This window comes from Glycine soja, chromosome 16 (genome assembly GCF_004193775.1).
Source record: "Glycine soja cultivar W05 chromosome 16, ASM419377v2, whole genome shotgun sequence".
In the NCBI taxonomy this organism is placed as follows: Eukaryota; Viridiplantae; Streptophyta; class Magnoliopsida; order Fabales; family Fabaceae; genus Glycine; species Glycine soja.
Window position 1 is genome coordinate 26,139,026 of NC_041017.1, and position 17,485 is coordinate 26,156,510.

At 32.6% G+C, this 17,485-nt stretch overlaps 1 long non-coding RNA gene across 6 annotated transcripts; it reads left to right on the forward strand.

Moving 5' to 3' along the window:
- The first annotated feature begins 6,103 nt into the window (after positions 1 to 6,103).
- LOC114390178 lies at positions 6,104 to 16,794 on the forward strand. 6 transcript variants are annotated; one of them, XR_003661833.1, is made up of 14 exons: positions 6,104 to 6,487; positions 7,770 to 7,889; positions 8,688 to 8,916; positions 9,028 to 9,075; positions 9,564 to 10,789; positions 11,035 to 11,072; positions 11,174 to 11,309; positions 14,128 to 14,291; positions 14,369 to 15,089; positions 15,166 to 15,256; positions 15,356 to 15,814; positions 15,886 to 16,006; positions 16,108 to 16,179; positions 16,499 to 16,794. It is a non-coding gene; the product is annotated as an uncharacterized LOC114390178 (long non-coding RNA). The 6 variants fall into 6 exon arrangements; XR_003661836.1 differs by having other exon boundaries at positions 14,369 to 14,810; positions 14,962 to 15,089; positions 15,356 to 16,006; XR_003661835.1 differs by having other exon boundaries at positions 14,369 to 14,636; positions 14,726 to 15,089; positions 15,356 to 16,006.
- Positions 16,795 to 17,485: the final 691 nt, after the last annotated feature.

The window sequence follows — 17,485 nt, forward strand, 5'->3', positions numbered from 1 at the left end:
CAGGTATATTTCATCACCCCTGTTGATTTTGATTTTAAACTTGAAAGGTTAATGTACCCTATCAAATTATGGAAAAGTAAAATAAAGTTATGGTGAAAGTATTTTGAACTTTGGAATAATCAACCATGTATCTGGTTAGTGATTTTCAACGAGAGGTTAATGAATAACCACTCATTGATTTAATAAATCATTTGTGTGGTTAAATGTTCCCGAAATGGAAATATTTTTAATAATAATTCCTTCTTCGTAATTTTCCCTTCCAAGGTTGGAATAAATACTCATAACAATATCATATATAGAATAATTTACATTTGAAATTATGCGAGTAAAGATTGACTACTAGATAAGGTGTTTTCTACAACAGCTAAATGACAACGGTTCCCCAAGAACTGTCTTAATATATTAGGTGATGACAATTTGTAAGTACAGAATTTTTCAACGAAGACGGTTGTATGAATAACGTCTTAGAAGGTTGTAAAAACCATCTTAGAAGTAAGTGCCCTTAATTACTCTCGGGCTTCTTACTTTATCCTTCTCACTCTCACTCTTATTCGATGCTATGTTTTGAAAACCCTAATCACCTTCCTCTCCTCTGACCCCCACCTTCGCCTGGTAGTCCTCTCCTTCGTCCCCCTCCTCACCGGCCTCTACCTCTCTTGCATCCACTCCTCGGAGCCATTGTCCCTTGCGATCTTCGAATCCGTTCTCCTCGCCCTCTATGCCGTCGAGACCAAATCCTACAATGGCAAATCGCTGGTGGTCACAATCCCTGACATCTACCACGTTCCCCTCCATTAAGCCTCACCACACCACCCTTGATTGGACTCATTTTGCCCCCTTTAGAACCCCAGCTCGGCGTCAAATCCACCAAGCGTACCTCCAACATTGGCGTCGCGCTCCAGGTACTACCAAGCACACTATGCTCCTCTTTCTTCACTTAACCCTAATTACACTAGTTTCCTTTTCTTATGCTCTCTTGGGCCAATTTTGGGTTTCTCTGTCGTGTTACTTGTGGTGTGTAAATGGGTTTGTTTTGCAAGCCTTGAGTGTTAAATAGAAAGGATCAAAATCCAAACTTGTGTTCCCCATTTTTATGTTTAGATAATTTTTTAGCCATTGCATGCCTGTGATGAATGTTGAGGGGTGAAGTGTATAATGTGCTAAGGAAACATGTTTTCTCATTATCTCATGTGTATCTGGTTTTTTGGGTTTGAACAGAGCTTTTAGAGAAGGCCAAGTCTCAGGTTAATTTGTTAAAGAAGCAGAATAAGAAACTTGCTAAAGTTGTTGGAGGATGCCTTGGGCAATACTATAGGTGATTAAGTTCACTAAAGAGAAACTGTTTATCTTTTTTTTTTTTTGTGTGTGTATGCAACTTTTTTTTTCTTTTTGTGTGTGATGTAGGTATCATGGTGATTGGAAAAGTGAGACACAGTCTGTAGTTTCAATGCTTAAATTTATGCACTGGCTCGAAACAAGAAGCCTTCTCGAGCACAAAGAGGCTAAGGAAAAACTTGGGTGTATGTTTTAATACTCTAGTGTTAGTTATTGGCATGTCAATCAATGTTTTATTCTTTAGGTATGTATGCATGTATGCATAGATTGATTTCATTAAGCATTATTATTAATGATTTACTAATTTTCTAATTTACTAGTTGAATACATTATGATGTCCTAAGCTTCTAAGTAGCAGGGGAATGTGAGTTTCAAACTGGTGTCTTTTGTAAAATAAGCTTCTGCATGCAAGCTGAGTTCTCGGCAGCAGACTTTCTATCAAGCAATTAAGAACAATATATCTCTTGCTGAGTTGTTTGATAGTAATCGTGGGCAGCTCAATGAGAAGTGAATTTTGAATTTAATGAACATTGTTATTCAAGTAAGGAAGGTAGAAAATCCATAGTATTCAGGCTTTCTTTTCTCTTTGTTCTTAATTTTAGTAGCGCAAATTTTGTATTGATTGGTTCATTTTTGAAATAAAGATTGTTGTAATTCAATTGTGTGAAGTTATTTTTTCTTCCAACCAAGATGGTGCCTGTAATAAATATTACTTTTTCTTCCCACCAGAATGTAGTTACCTTGAGAAAGAAAAAGTGAGATCAGTTAGACGAATGTTATTGGTGCCATGCTCCTTTTGAGGTCTTGGTTGTCCCCCATCAAGATAGGGTGTTATCAAAGGCCAGGCTTCTTCACTCTGCTTACACATATATCCCGCAAAGTAGAGCTCCCCCAGTATGTTGTCTCTAGTGTTGTGAATGCTACATCTAGACATGTTTACGTGCCTTGATTCTGTGCAGGTTTATGGAACATTGATACATGTTGTCTTTTTATTTCTTCATAATGATGTTTTTTTATTTTTTTATTTCAACATCCTATTTTATACAATTAAACACCATTTCTTGTTACCTATTATTAGGTACAATTTCTTTGAACATAAGTTGGGAAGAGGTTATTTATAGGTATTGTTATCAACCATTTGCAAGTTTTGACATGTAATATTGTTATTGGCACTCTGCCTTTTCTTTTCTTTACAATATTATTACTAATATAATGATAAATTTTGAAACAATATTAGTAAGACTTTCAGCGTATTGGTTGTAAAAATTGTATAGTTGCAATGCATTAAAGTTTGTAATACGGCATATATAAAAAGTTCTAGGAAAGAATAAATTAAATTAATGACAATAATACAGTCACGAGACCATAGAAAACAAATCACCAACCACTCTTATCTCTGAGTTGTGCATGCCATGTGTTGAAAACTTAATTCTGAATCCAATCCAACACCACTCACTTACTACTTGTCTCTACCTATAAATCAGAGCCTTTAAGAAAAACTAAGTTTCACAAACTTGAGATTAATTCATCTCCTTGTCCTACAAAAAAAACATGGTTTCAACCCCCTCACTCAAGTACGTTCTCCTCTATATATATTAGTACTTCTCATATATTTCTGCAGGGCAAAGAGTGCAGTATATGAAGCAGAACTAAAGCGTGAAGAGAGAGAACGGCATCCTATTAACCAGAGGGAGAAACACACCCTTTATCCTGTGAGTAAGCAGGCAATTTTAATGTTCCCATTTAAAGTGATTGATTTTGCACTAGTTCTTTTCTTACCTATACATTTGTGTGAAAAATTCTTAGCACTTGGCAGCTATGAAGCTTAGGTATTCCCAAAATGTCAAAGATATTGGTGTCATACGCAAAACCAATACTGATACATATATGACATGCCTATTTGTAAAATTTAAGTTAGGCCATATTTGTAAAATTATTTTACAATTTTGTTTGCATGCTGCTGAAATTATATCACAGATATTCTGATTCTTGATGTGGATTTGGCAGCTATGCAGAACAGCTGAAGAACACCATGAAATTTTTTTCCTCTAAGTAAATTTTGATGAGAATAAGCCAATGTGTAAAAGGCTGAATGTTAAAGTACTTCCTTACTTCCACTTTTATCGTGGGGCTGAGGGGCAGAATCATTTTCATGTTCACATGCCAAGGTAATTCTTTCTATTTAGTTCTGGTTATGTTAGCATTTCTGGCTTCATTGTAAGCGAAAATAGGTGAACTTAATAATTTGCTCCTTAAAACTTAAAAAGTATTTCCAATGCATAAAAAGCGCTTTAGTACATCGAGTTCAACACATGCACCAATTCTAAATTCAGTCTCACGAGACCTTATAATGGTAATTAATTAATAGTGTATATGTACCCATTTTACTTATTAGACATGCATGATCTTGATTAATTACGTGTTGTGCTTAATTAATTGTGAAACATATGCATATATAGTTTGAAGGTGCAGCAAATGAGGGTGCTAGGGGACCAAGTATATGGGATACCTTCACCCATAAATATCCAGCTATATATATTTTCTTTCCAAGATATATATGTATAAGGGAGCAGTGAAAAAGATGGGAAAGGGTCAAAGGGAATGCTTGACTTGTTATCTTTTATATATTGTTTGGCTAATATGTATGTACCATCTTGAATTGATGATATGCATAAAAGATACAGGACAAAAGCAATGTAGATGTGACCATTGATGCTTATCATCGTTACAAGGTATGGTTGCTAGCTTCAAAGTATTTGTATCTTCTAGATTAAAAAACCATGTACATTTAACAAATGTACGTGGAATTCATAATCGTTAAGACGTAATTGGATTATAAAAAATTGATTAAAAAAATATTTTCTATTTTTTGAATTAATGATATTACTACTTAGTTACTACTTAATGATATTACAAATATTTTTCTCTTTTCTAATACATTTTTTAAATTGATTATAAAAAATTGGATTATAAAAAATTGATTAAAAAATATTTTCTATTTTTAAATTAATGATATTCCACCTATATTTCTATTTTCTAATTTGGACCATGATCTTTTTTATTTTACTTTTCAATTTCTTATATATTCGCCTACCATAAATGCATAACAAAGTGCAATTAGCTTTTTATACATTTATTTTTATTGTATAAAGTATCTTGTGGTAACATTACTTCAGTATACATTTGAAGCGGAATCCGTAGATAATTAATACTAGTATATGCTTTTATAATTTATAATAGTACAATTTTAAAAAATGTATGTAATTAAAAAATAATCATATAACAATTAGTAGGTGAAGGAGAAGGGTGGTGAGTGGGCGAGTGGTGACCACTAACCTGCGTTGTAATATTTCTTGTTATTTCTGTATGCTTTTGATATTTCTTGTTATTTTTGTGTTTTTGCAGGCTATATTTCACAATATAGTGTGGAAAAACTTACTGCACAAAATTTAGCCCTATTATTTATATTGTCAATTTATGTGTTCTCATGCCTACATGGTAGTGGGGATTTCTTATTAAATAGTTTTTTTTCCTCAAAAAATTTGCTGATATTATTTTTGCTATTTATACACTAGGTAAGGTAGTGGAAGGTGTCATGACAAAAGCACTGCTCCTCCTTGCATTGGGTAAAAACTGTTGCGCACCGTGTGTCTTGTATTATTTTCTTTCCTGCTTATTATGTCATTTTGGTGGCTACTGGCTATACAACATTTATGTTATGATATGTTAAACCATCTAGATAGTATCATGTTCTAGTGTAAGCGGCACCTGTTTTGCTTTCTACCTCATCAATGAAGACTATGGCCTCTGCAAGTGCAGGGATTTCAATGTTACTTAGGCTATTTTCAAATGTGTTGTTTGTCCTTGATATTGGCATTGGATTTCCTTACAAATTCTAGTGCGGGAATCAGTCTTATATCCACATTCTTTTTTAATAATTAAGTTTTGCTCTTTGTTTGAACTTAGGCAACAATTTTGTATACATCTTTTGTTGCATTCAATGTGTGTTTTCCTAGATTAATGCTGCTCATGTTCATATTGTTTTCCATTGTTAGTAACTTCTCTATAATTTTACAGGAATTTGAGTTCTAATTCTTTGGGAGGTGAAATACCACCGGGACTAGGTTAAAAATCCATGATACAAGTGTAAAATCAAATATGATCTCTGTTAGTTACAAATTCTCAAAAACTGTGCTGCCTTTAGATGCTATTCAAATGTTTTTATATTATTTCCTCATCAATTTTCAGTATCTTCACACATTAAAATGTCAAATACTTTTATCATCATATACTGAATACGATATATAATTAGTCTACATGTTTTTCTTGCACGATGTTTGGTAGATTAAAATGCATGCCATTTAAAATTCTGAAGTCGTTTATAATAATATTATGGAGTTCATCTTTCATTTGTCAATTTGGCATCTTAATGCCCACTTAGTCGCTTCAATAACTTTATTTATATAATTTTTTAATAATAATATTTTCATAATTTTATTTTTTTTTATAAAAAATACATTTGTAAAACGGGTTTTTGAAAAATTATCTTTGAAACTTTCTAAGACGATTATTGGAAAAATCATCTTAGAATTATCAATTTTTTTAATTTTTTTAAATGATAACTATCTTAAAATTCTCAATCTTTTTTAATTTCTTTTAAAAAAGATATTTTAAGGCAGTTTCGAGATAAAATTGTCTTAGAAATTATATCATTCTAAGACGATTTTTAGGAATCGTCGTAGAAAACTTTTGAAAATCTTAGAAATTATAACTTTTTACAACGTTGACTTCTAAAACGGTTTAAAATCATCTTAGAATGCCTCCAAGAGTTGTCGTAAAATACACTTTTTCTAGTAGTGATTATAACTTGTTGAATTTGCAGCCTTGCCCAAAGTTTCTAGACTTTGTCTGATTTAGCAAAGCATCTAGCTACAACAGTGGAAATAGTATTTCTAATTATACACGGTCAATTTGGTGAAGATGCTGACATTCAGGTCCAGTATATATACAAGGAATCCTTCTTGGATATAATGAACTTGTGTATTTATGAATTGTATTTCTCTGTGATAAATATTAATAGGAATTGCTGGAAAAGTATAATGTTCCATTTGTTGGCACAGGATCAAAGGAGTCTTGCCAAGCATTTGACAAGGTACATGACATATGTATTGTGTTCTCTTTAACATAATTGGAATGCAGGCACACATTTGAGATCTAAGATTGGTTTACATTTTCTTGCCAAACATAGTTAGATTAAGTTCTAATTCTATACTTTTAATGACCATCATACACTAAGAATTAAATGATTTGAAAGCCTTATTTAGGATTTAGATTATTAAAACTTAATACCAGTTGGGATGCAAAATCTTGGTGCTAATTATGGTATATGATAAAGTTTGTGGGAAAAACTTTCTGGAGACTTTAAAAATTGAGACTTCCTCAGTTTACTTTACATACAACAAGATTATCACCTTTTCCTTCTCTAGTAATCTTTTGTTACTTAGGTTTGACTTTGACTGTCCCCTTGGCACTGGTTTTTTTCCTTAAAATAATTGTCAACATAAAGCATCATTAGAGCTCAGGAAGCATGAATTCATAACAGTACCCAATTCATTAGTTCATGTATTATAAATTGTTCTAGGCAGGCTATTGATTCACCTTGTAATGGTGTCTAATTATGCGTTACAAAAGTTTGTATGGGCTAATGTTAGATAAGTGGATGTTGCATTCTTAATGTTCATCTATATTTTTGTGTTAGATGTCATCCCAATTTTTTTTGAAGTGTTTTATGTCATTAAAATCTATACATCTAGATGTTCTTATTTATGCACTATATTGTAATATGATGTCAATTAGGGGTATGAAACAAAAAAATCAGAAGTATCATAATGGTTTAAAAAGCACCAGCAGGACCCTGACTTAGGGAAAATTGTTGTAAGGAACTTGATTTAGTTTAGTCATTAGACTTTCGATGTTAATTCATTGTGAGGGAGTTTTTTATGCTTAATGATGTTATAAAATTTGATGCTTCAAGTAAAACCAACAAGAGGAAGGTCAAGCATTGGAGTTAGAGTTGCATATGGTGTGAATGATTCTCTTGTAAAAGCCAATGAAATTATGTATGAGGTATTTTCAATATATTTGTCACTTGAATGGGACCAAAAACTTTTACAATGTGACTACTTTCATTTTAGATGCAGACGCATTTATTATTGTATATAATGTGAATATATCGAAAAATCAAGGAGAATGATTATGGAGGAAACTAAGAAGGAATACATTTTGACTAGAAGTATATTAAGGTCCTGTTTCAATAAACTTCTCCATAAATAGTTCTCCATTTTGACTAGTTGTGTGTATTATTCTTAATCATCAATAGTTTTGGAATGGAGTATGTTAACTTTTGGTATTGATCATTTTTTCTTATGTGATAGGGAATCGACAATAAACTGCTAATAGAAATATTTCTTGAAGGAGGGAGTGAGCTTGCAACCATTGTCCTTGATGTTGGATTTGATTCAAATAGTTTTCTTGTTGTACTACTTTTAACTGAGGTATGTTTTACCTTTTCTCCTTTAACATTTCTTGTTTATTCACTGCAATGCTAAAATCTACTTGTTTACATCAATTTGGAGGAGACCGAGTATCTATAATGAGACAAAAGAAAGTATTAGTTGCTGTTTGATTCAATGGAATGAGAAACTGAGAATGAAAAAGGGATCAAGAATGGACTAAATCCGTGTTTGAAAAACTCTTGAATCATTTGTTAGGGAATGTGAAATTCTATATTCCCTCTAAAATTGAATGGAATGGCCATTCCATTCAAATTGGATTAATTTCTTTTATATATTGTCTTTTCTAAAATGATAAAATATACTATGTCTCAACCCTGCCTCCACTTCCGCCACAACCACCATGCTTACTGAATTGTAATTTTTCTGAGTAACAATATTTTTTCCTATTCTTATCTAATTTCATGTATCTGTTACCTAGTCATTCTTTTCTAGACTGAATAACACATGCAAAAGATAATGACTTTTCCAGTCTTGTCCTTCTCATTCCGGTGAATCAAACTAGACCCTACTAAATTCCTATTTCAAAAACATAAAATGAAAGGAATTTTTAACTGTGCACATATGATGTATTATTGGATGCAATTCAAGGCCATAAATTAGACATGATTCATGACATAAAATTCAGTGACAATAGTTGGGATTGGTTGTATTTACAAATTCTGTGGTTGCCAATGTGAATGTGAAATTACTCAAACAATTTGTACCTGACAATTGCGATTTCCTTTTGCCCAATAAATATTTCATACTCAGTAGTGATAGATTAATTTTGATGAACAGGTGGAGCTTCAATTCCGTGGTGCAAATGATGTGAAAGAAAATGACACAATATTTAATTACCACAGGAAGTACCTTCCAATCTATGTTATTTCAATGGCTTTGCGCGCAAGATTTTGAACGAATTGATGGATGGCTTTTGCCAAATTCAAGTTCCAAATTGTTGTCATCATCAAAAAGTGAGTTTGGAAGGACTGAATCTGGTGTCATAATATTCACTGACACTAACTTGGTGAGATGACTTTCTTCCTTGGAAATAATACATATGATATCTTTAGTAGTTTTACTACTAATGTTGCTTGTTCACTAGTGTGCTGAATGTTAAAGTCATTGCTTGTTTCAGATAAGTAGTATGGAACAAATTGGTTTTCTATTTCAGCAAGCTTCTAAGGTAATTTCTTATTTTCTTTTAAATTGACCTTTTTATCTTAGGCAAAATTGTATTTTTGGTCCTCCAATTTATCTTCAGTTTCGAATTTGGTCCCCTAGTAATTTAATTCACGAATTGGGTCCTCCTATTTTGTAAAATCGTGCAATATTGATCACCCAGGTCACAATTGGACGTTGACCGTTAACAAGTGATGTTGAGTTGTTGACTATCACGTTCTTATTAGATGATGACTGCCAAGTGTCGTTGTTCTGTAAAGCTATCTTATATGTTGAAAGCATGATGTTCTACAAACATGACACCAACCAGTTAAATCACTTCCACATGATAAAAGTTGATTATTTTTGTTTTTCTTATTTATGCATGGATAATTCTTATCATTCACTACTTGAAAAATGCTATATATGTTATTCAGGTTGGTTTTTCTCATACAAACATCCTTAGAAGCATTATTCACCATGCTTGCTTGCGATTTCTAAATCTTGCTTCAGTTAGTGGTATATCAGGTTAGCTTCCAAGCAGGTCAAAATCCTTGCCACATAACAAGTCATTTTCTCGCCATGAAGGAACTCGAAAAGTGTCTGTCATTTTTGGAGGTAACACATCAGAACGACAAGTATCTCTTATGAGTGGTACAAATGTCTAGCTCAATTTGCTAGCCTTCCATGATGTAAGTGTCCATAATCAGGAAGACCGAAAACTTATTGTAAATAATGTCATTTATTTTCTTTATCTCACTTATGTTGGGCTCTTCAACTATATACTACATAGGTGTAAATACTGTAAATAATGTCACTTATTTTCTCTACTGCACCTTACATTGCACGTTTTGGGTTGTAAGGTGGAGAAGTTCTTTTGTTGACAGTGCTTACATAGGCATTATGTTCAGATTTTGATAATTAGGAACCCACAAGCCCCTCTGGGGGGTGGCAATTTGCGTGGTAGTAGTACCTATAATATGCATCCTTACCCAGGAATTTTCCATTGAAAGCGATTATCTACCTGGTGTTGACTTTTGTTGAGTACCTTTGAGGATCTGTAAATTCTATGAAGGTTTTCAACCGACTGCCAGATTTCTAAATTAACTCTTTCTCTAAAGCTGTTGTTATCATTGAGTGTTTCATGATTCATGGAGCTAATATATTTCAATATGTAATTGACCTCGTTTAGAAGTTGTTGTGCATTTCCTGTGTTTTGTCATAAACTCTGTGTATTACTAATGGGAGTGAAGCACCAAGCAGAATTGATGTCGAAGTGCTACTGGCATCTAAGAAACTTGCACCTGTAGTTATTCTAAATAAGGTGATATTGTAAAATTAGTAACTTCTTTTTGTGATACCGTTATGCTTGTGATGTGTGAGGTGTGACACTAATGAGGTTTAACTTATTCTCCTAATTTATGTTAAACTTGTAGATAAGGGTCCCATATAGACAATAAATGCTAAGATTAGTTCAATTTCAATATGTTTAATTTACTCTCATTTCTTGCTTATTTTGAAGTGTTTTCTAAAATGCCATTTTCCATAATCAAGTTACCTTACATTCCTAGTTTCTTTATTCTTTTTTGTTTCTAAAGAGGCCACTCTTACTGACAATTTGTTATGAGTATTCCTGAATTCATCAATTCTGATATTTAGTACATGTTTCCAGGTTTTCAAGTCAGAGTTATGTTTCTAGGAGGAGAAACCATGCTTACTAGACTTAATGGTCTATGCAGGTAGAATGCAATGCTCATAAATGCATTTATCTTTTATCTGACAACTTTCTATAATTTAGATTTAGAACAATGTCATTAGTATGTTCATAAATGCCTATTTAGAATTTTGATGCTCTTGTTTTTCCTTTGTTCCCTTTCCCTTACCACCCAAACTTTTCCGGTTATTTGAATTTCATGTTTTTCCTTCTAAGTTGACCTTATATACATCAAAATTTGGTGGATTTTTATTATCATGTGTATTGCAGGTGTCAAAGCTTAATGAAAAGTGTGATTCTCTTCAAAGGTCACAAATGTTATAAATTATACACTTTCTATATTATTGTTCTCATTCACAATTTCACACAGAAATTGACATACATGTTTTTCAATCACAAAATATGCTAGGAGGTAATCCAGTAATGGAGATAAGGATTATATTGTCTATGCAATTTGATTGCATATTGGACCACTGAGCATAAAAGAGTTGCTAATTCTTGAGGAGCAGCTTGAAATAGCTTTATCAAAAGCTAGGCAAAGGAAGGTACGTGTAAATGTATAAGTCCTATGTGCACTTCTATAGCTGTAATATAAAAAGTAGGATCTTGTTCTCTTAATACAATTTTTCATATTAATTTATTAATATTTCATATTGATCCTTGTTTGAATTTTATCAACACTATTACAACAAATGAGGGACTTACGTTGAAAAAGTGGCATATTGTCTATAATATTCATACGAAACAGAAAATATGATCTATTGATGTTTTTAAACAAAAAGGTGGTGATATTAATTAAATCTTTCTAAGACAGTTCTTAATTAAAAATTGTCTTAGAAGAGTTATATTTTAAGATAGTTACTAAGAATCATATTTAAAAAACAACATTTTAAGATAATTTTTAAGAAACGAAATTATCTTTAAATGTAAAAAAAAAAAATCATCGGAAAAAAACCTTTTTTCAATAGTGCAATGTGCAAATAAATATATAATTATAAAACTTTGAATTTAATTAGATTAATAATTAGTGTGAAGATTATTTTATATTATAATTTAATCATAAATTATGAAATGATTAAAAGTTATTAATTTTTAAAATAATTACTTTTAAAATCATATTTAAAATAGTTTCTAATTATTTAAACGTATACTTTTTTTTACATCATCACCACTTCTATAAAAATTCAATTCTTACAATTTTCCGTTTCATTGAGTCCTCTCATATGGATCCGGTTCCTCTCTCTTTATTAGAGAGTTCCAGTATAGTGACGGACTTATGGGATCAAGAATTTCTCTCTCTCCTACGGGACATCTAAAAAAAGAGTTTTTTTTTCTCTCTCTCTCTCTTATATATATATATATATATATATATATATATATATATATATATATATATATATTCAATAATCCAATTGCTTCCTTGTGTCCATTAGAGTCAAAAAGGCCTACCATTCATAATAATTTCATAGTTGAAGATTTAGTAATGTGAGTGCTTCAATTGATGTGTAACTCCACTCTAGCTTTGACAAATAAAATTAATTTCTCACTACTGCGGTCAAATTTTAGTCAAGTACTGCCTTGGTTTCCCCTCTTTTTGAATTTGTTTCTCAAACATAAAAATAGAGAAGACAAAATACTCTTCCACAAGTTGACAATTATCTAGCTGTGGAACAATGCTACAAAGTTCCCTTGCATAAACTTTTGCTAAAATTGTCTCTCATGTATGAACATCGTTGCTTCTTTTGGTTTGAAGTGTTTGTACTGCGTATCCTATGAGAATGCTAATCTATCTATACAGTTGGAATGATAGGAGTATATATGTTATTTTTTGTATAATCTCTTTTTCATATATTATAAAAGTGTTGTGCGGTGGAAAGGTTCCTGTTTAAGCGGGTCCTCAGTGGATGATGCTTTTTGGAGTCATTTGGGTCATCTCCGAAGGACAAAGTGGTTACTATTATTAGGAAATACTTGGTATTGTAATCTATATTTATATATAAAAGAGAAGGAAATTGAAAATATTGAAATACCCATTCTGAGAGGTTGACAGCTGTTCAAAATTTTGGTTTTTTGATCAAAATGCCCATGGCTGAGAGCTTGACACCTGTCCAAGTTTTTTGTTTTTTGGTCATTTATGCTCTTCTAGGTTGGGTTGGTTTTCTGCCACCTTGCTGCCATGTGTTATTTTATGGTTTTATGATTATGGTTTTAAGCCACGTAACTTGGTGTGTTGTTGAGTGATTAGATTGCCGTTTACAGTTTTGGTGGTTGGTGGTGTACGTGGCTTCTTTGTAGCGTTTTTTACTTCTTTCACTAGCAAGTTGCAAGCTGCTCATTGCATTTGTTTAACTTTTTTCATTTGTTTTTTAGTTGTTCTATTGTTTAGGATTTTGGCGTGAGGCCGTGGTTTCCAGTTCGTGATTTCCGTTCTTCTGTGGTTGAAGGTTCGAGTGCATGTTTATGTTCTTCAAACACGTGTTCTGTTCTATTCTTTATTATTCACAAATTCTTGCTTTTCTTTTCGTTGGCCTGCATTTGTCAGTTGTTCTTTGGATTGCATGTACATGGTTTTGGATTGATCGTATTATTCCTTTAGAGCTATAATTGTTTGGTTCTGTTTTTTTGCTTTTTTGCTGAGTTTCCTTTTTTGTTTTTTGTCTCTTATCATTGGCTTCGATGGTTGGATTGTATTTACATGGTTTTTCGTTAATCATATTATTGTTCGTCTGTTGTGCATGTGTGTTTTTTTATTAACCATATTATTGTTTATGTGTTCTGCATGTGTGATTTTGTCAGGTTTTTGTTGTTTGGTGATTTTGGTTTCTGCATGTTTATGTTGCTCTGGCACGTGTTCTGTTCTATTTTTCATTATTTACAAACTCTTAGTTTTTTTTTTTGTTGGCTTCCATTTGTCTGTTATTGTTTGTTGGATTGATTGATAATGTAATACTTTTTGTGGTATGTTGGCATTGATGGAAATCTTATTGCATGTGTGGTTTAAGGATGAGTTGGTATTCTGTTTTCCAAAAGCTGAACTTTGTTCTGTTTGTTTTCGACCTTTCTATTTGTTTGTTGATGGTTGCAATATTATTTGTTCAGAGATATAATTTTTGTTTCTACTTCTCTGCTATTTGCTGATTTGGTTTTTTTTTATTCAGGTTGTTGCATGTATTGGCTTAGTAGTTCAACGAATAGTATCATAATTTTTATGGTATTTTGTCATTGATTGAAATGTTATTGCATGTGTCATTTGAGTCTGTGTTGCTGTTCTATTTTTTGTTAGCATTATTTTATATTCTAAATTGACAATCATTCTTTACATAACATTTGCATGGTTTTTGATTTAGTACATTTTTTATTTAGAATTGGCAGGTCTATGTAATTTTATGGCGAGGATTCCTGACAAGATTAGGTCTATTGATGGATCAAAAGAAACGCTTAAGCTTGCTGTTAGGATCACCGATCTTTGGTTCGTTGGGACTCCTAACAAGTCTGAGCAAGCGGAAATGGTTTTTGTTGATTCTGAGGTATATTTTGTGCTCTTTATTTGATTATTGGATTGTTGTTGATGTCATTTATTGATTATATAGTTTGCATGTTTCAGGGTGATCAAATTCATGCTATTTGTAAATCGGACCACCTCAAGTCTTGGAAAGCTGATTTGAAAGAGAATTGCACTTATGTTATGCATAATTTCAAAGTTGTTAAGAATGATGGTCAATTTAGAGTGTGCGAACATGAGTACAAGTTATTTTTTATTGGAGTGACGGTTGTTAGAGAAGCTGATTTGCATGAACTGCCTTTTAAGGAATTTAGATTTGTTGAATTTGCAAATGTTGTTGCTGGCAATTTTGTGTCTGGCCTGCTGGTTGGTGAGTATAGTCACAATTTGTGCTTTCATTTTGATCATAACTTCTTTGGGGTTTTTCCGATGACTTATTTTCATTTGTGGTGGTTTAAGATATTATTGGGGTCGTTGATCAGGTGGTCTTTCAACATGTTTCATCGAAAAATACCAGGGTTGTTTTTAGAATGAAGGATTTGAGGTTATGGTTAATCACAGTTTTTGCTATCTTCTGTGTATATTTGGTTATTTAGAGTTTATATTGTCGAGAATTGTATTTTTCATTTTGCATGGTGCTTATGTCTATCTTATCCTTATGAGGTGATGGATGTAATGTTGTTTCTTTGCTGTAGTGGTGAAATTTTGTCTTGCACACTTTGAGAGAATTATTGTGCTCAGTTCCTATCCTATTTGAATGAACGTGGGGATGATGGGCCGATGGTTATTATATTGACGAATGCCAGAATAAAAGATGCACAGGGTAAGTATGATATTTTATTTGTTGATTTGGATACTCAATAGCTGAGTTTTGTTGTTGCTGTTGTTGGCATTTACAGGAAGTTATCCAGCTTTAGTGAGCAATTCCTTCAAGGCGTCAAAACTATTGATTAATGATCCTATATTAGAAATTCAGGAATTTAAAGAGAGGTATTTTGTTTATCATCTTTGCTATGTAGTTGTTAAATTTGTGTGACAATCGTCTTGACTGTTTTCTGTTGTTTTATTATATTTATTCGATTGGCTTAGGCTTTTAGATTAAGGCGTTGAGGTGAGTCGAGTTTTGCTACCTGGCGATCAAGCAAGCTCACAAGTTTCAGGGGGGGAGTCAGCTATCATCAAAGGATTCATTTCTTTCAAAGGATGAAGCCAAAACTATTTTAGAAATCAATGCCATTTCTGAGGTGGACCTGTTATTTGTGTTTATTTTATATTCATTGCAGTTGGAAGTCGAATTTGGCTAGATTTGTTCGCATTGATATATTATAGCTAATGTGTCTAACGATGACATTTTATTGTTGGCAATTTGATTGTTATGGTTTTTTAAAAGTACGCTGTTTGTGTTACCGTGGGGACTATTAGCAAAATAGTCATGGATAACCATTCATGGTGTTATCCAGCCTGTGCTCAATGTCATAGGAAAACTGACATCCAAATAGGACCATTCACATGTGGATGTGGCAAGGATAATGATCAGCCTGTTCTAAGGTAATTGGAGTTTTAGTCCATTAACATGTTTTATTCAGTGTTTTGTTTGTTACTGGCATCTAAATTGGTAGGTATAGAGTTGAGGTCATGGTTACACAAAACAATGAGAGTGGCAAATTTTTGCTCTAGGACCGTGAATGTGCTGAATTGATTGGCCAAACAGCTTATGGTGTGAATAGGGTCAAGATTGAAGTATGTTCATGCTTTATGATATGTTGCTTCTCATTTTATGTATTATATTTTGTTCTTCGAGTTGTAACTGGCAGCTGGTGAATATGTGTTGTTTCTAGCAGGATGGTGATCTTGATTTGAATGCTTCCCCTCAAGCACTCGACAAACTGTTGGGTCATGTGCTTGCTTTTAAGGTCAGGATTCAATCAAGATTCAAAAATGTAGTTGTACTTAAATACTCAAAAGACCTGGATTTGATCAATGTTGTTCTGGAGATGCTGCCTGATAGTGAGGTGTTCTTTTCTGATATCTATTTTAGTCGTTGTTGTCATGATGATATGATTCATGAGTTTGACTATCATCAACTTATATATGGTGCAAGCATGTTCCAAAATAGATGCTTCCAATGTTGATTGCAATGATGCTACGCATGCTGAATGTGTGAGTTAATGTTGCTGTCATGAACATTGATATCTTATCTGTTTTTTATTTACCAGTTTATGTTTTATGCAGCAATTTCTGTCTGCCACAGTTGACCATGATCCTGTTGAGGGGTTTCCTTTAACACCCAAATAGCGGATGTCATCTGATGAAGCCGATGATGACTTAGGGGGCTCTCAAATTTCGCCAGCCCAGCTATCGTCTAACAAATTAACAAGACATTCTCATAGGAGCTAATTTAGATGATTCCAGATTCTTATTGTTGTGTTTTCACGCTGCTATTAAAATATTGGCATATTGAACAGACAATTATGTAGTTTTTGTTATCACTGCATTTGTATATTTGAAAATCGGGTTTTTTGGATTCATGCTTTTAGACGTTCTAAATTCATGCTTTTTGATTATGTCCTATCACTTATACCCAATCACGAAAAAGAGTATTGCAGCGCAGATAGTATTGATAAATCAGATGAATTGCTCAATCCTGTTTTTGCATTATTGCCACCTGAATTCCTATATTCATTGCAAAAATCAGGTATACCTAATCATAAATTAAAACTTAAGGTTGGAACTCCAATCATGCTATTACGAAATCTTGCCAGACTGATGGCCTGTGCAATGGAACTAGGCTCATTATCACCAAACTCGGATCTAATGTGATTGAGGCTGAAGTAATTACTGGGCCTAATTCAGGAAATAGGACATACATATCCAGAATAAATATGTCTCCTTCTGAATCTGCATGGTCATTCAAACTTATAAGGAGGCAGTTTTCATTCATAGTTTCTTATGCTATGACTATAAACTAATTTATTTAATTCTACATTATATTCTCTTTTACTCCTTTTGTTCAGTTTAACATATGACACATATATCATGCATGTTGTTGCATTCCAAAATTCCTATACTGACTTCGGGGAATTCAATCCAACTTCAACAAATTTATTAAATGCTGCAAATGTTATCTGAAAATTTATATTACATGATCAATATCAAATTGTTATTTCATGGTAATTTATTTATATAACTACAAATCATACAATAATTTACGAAATACAC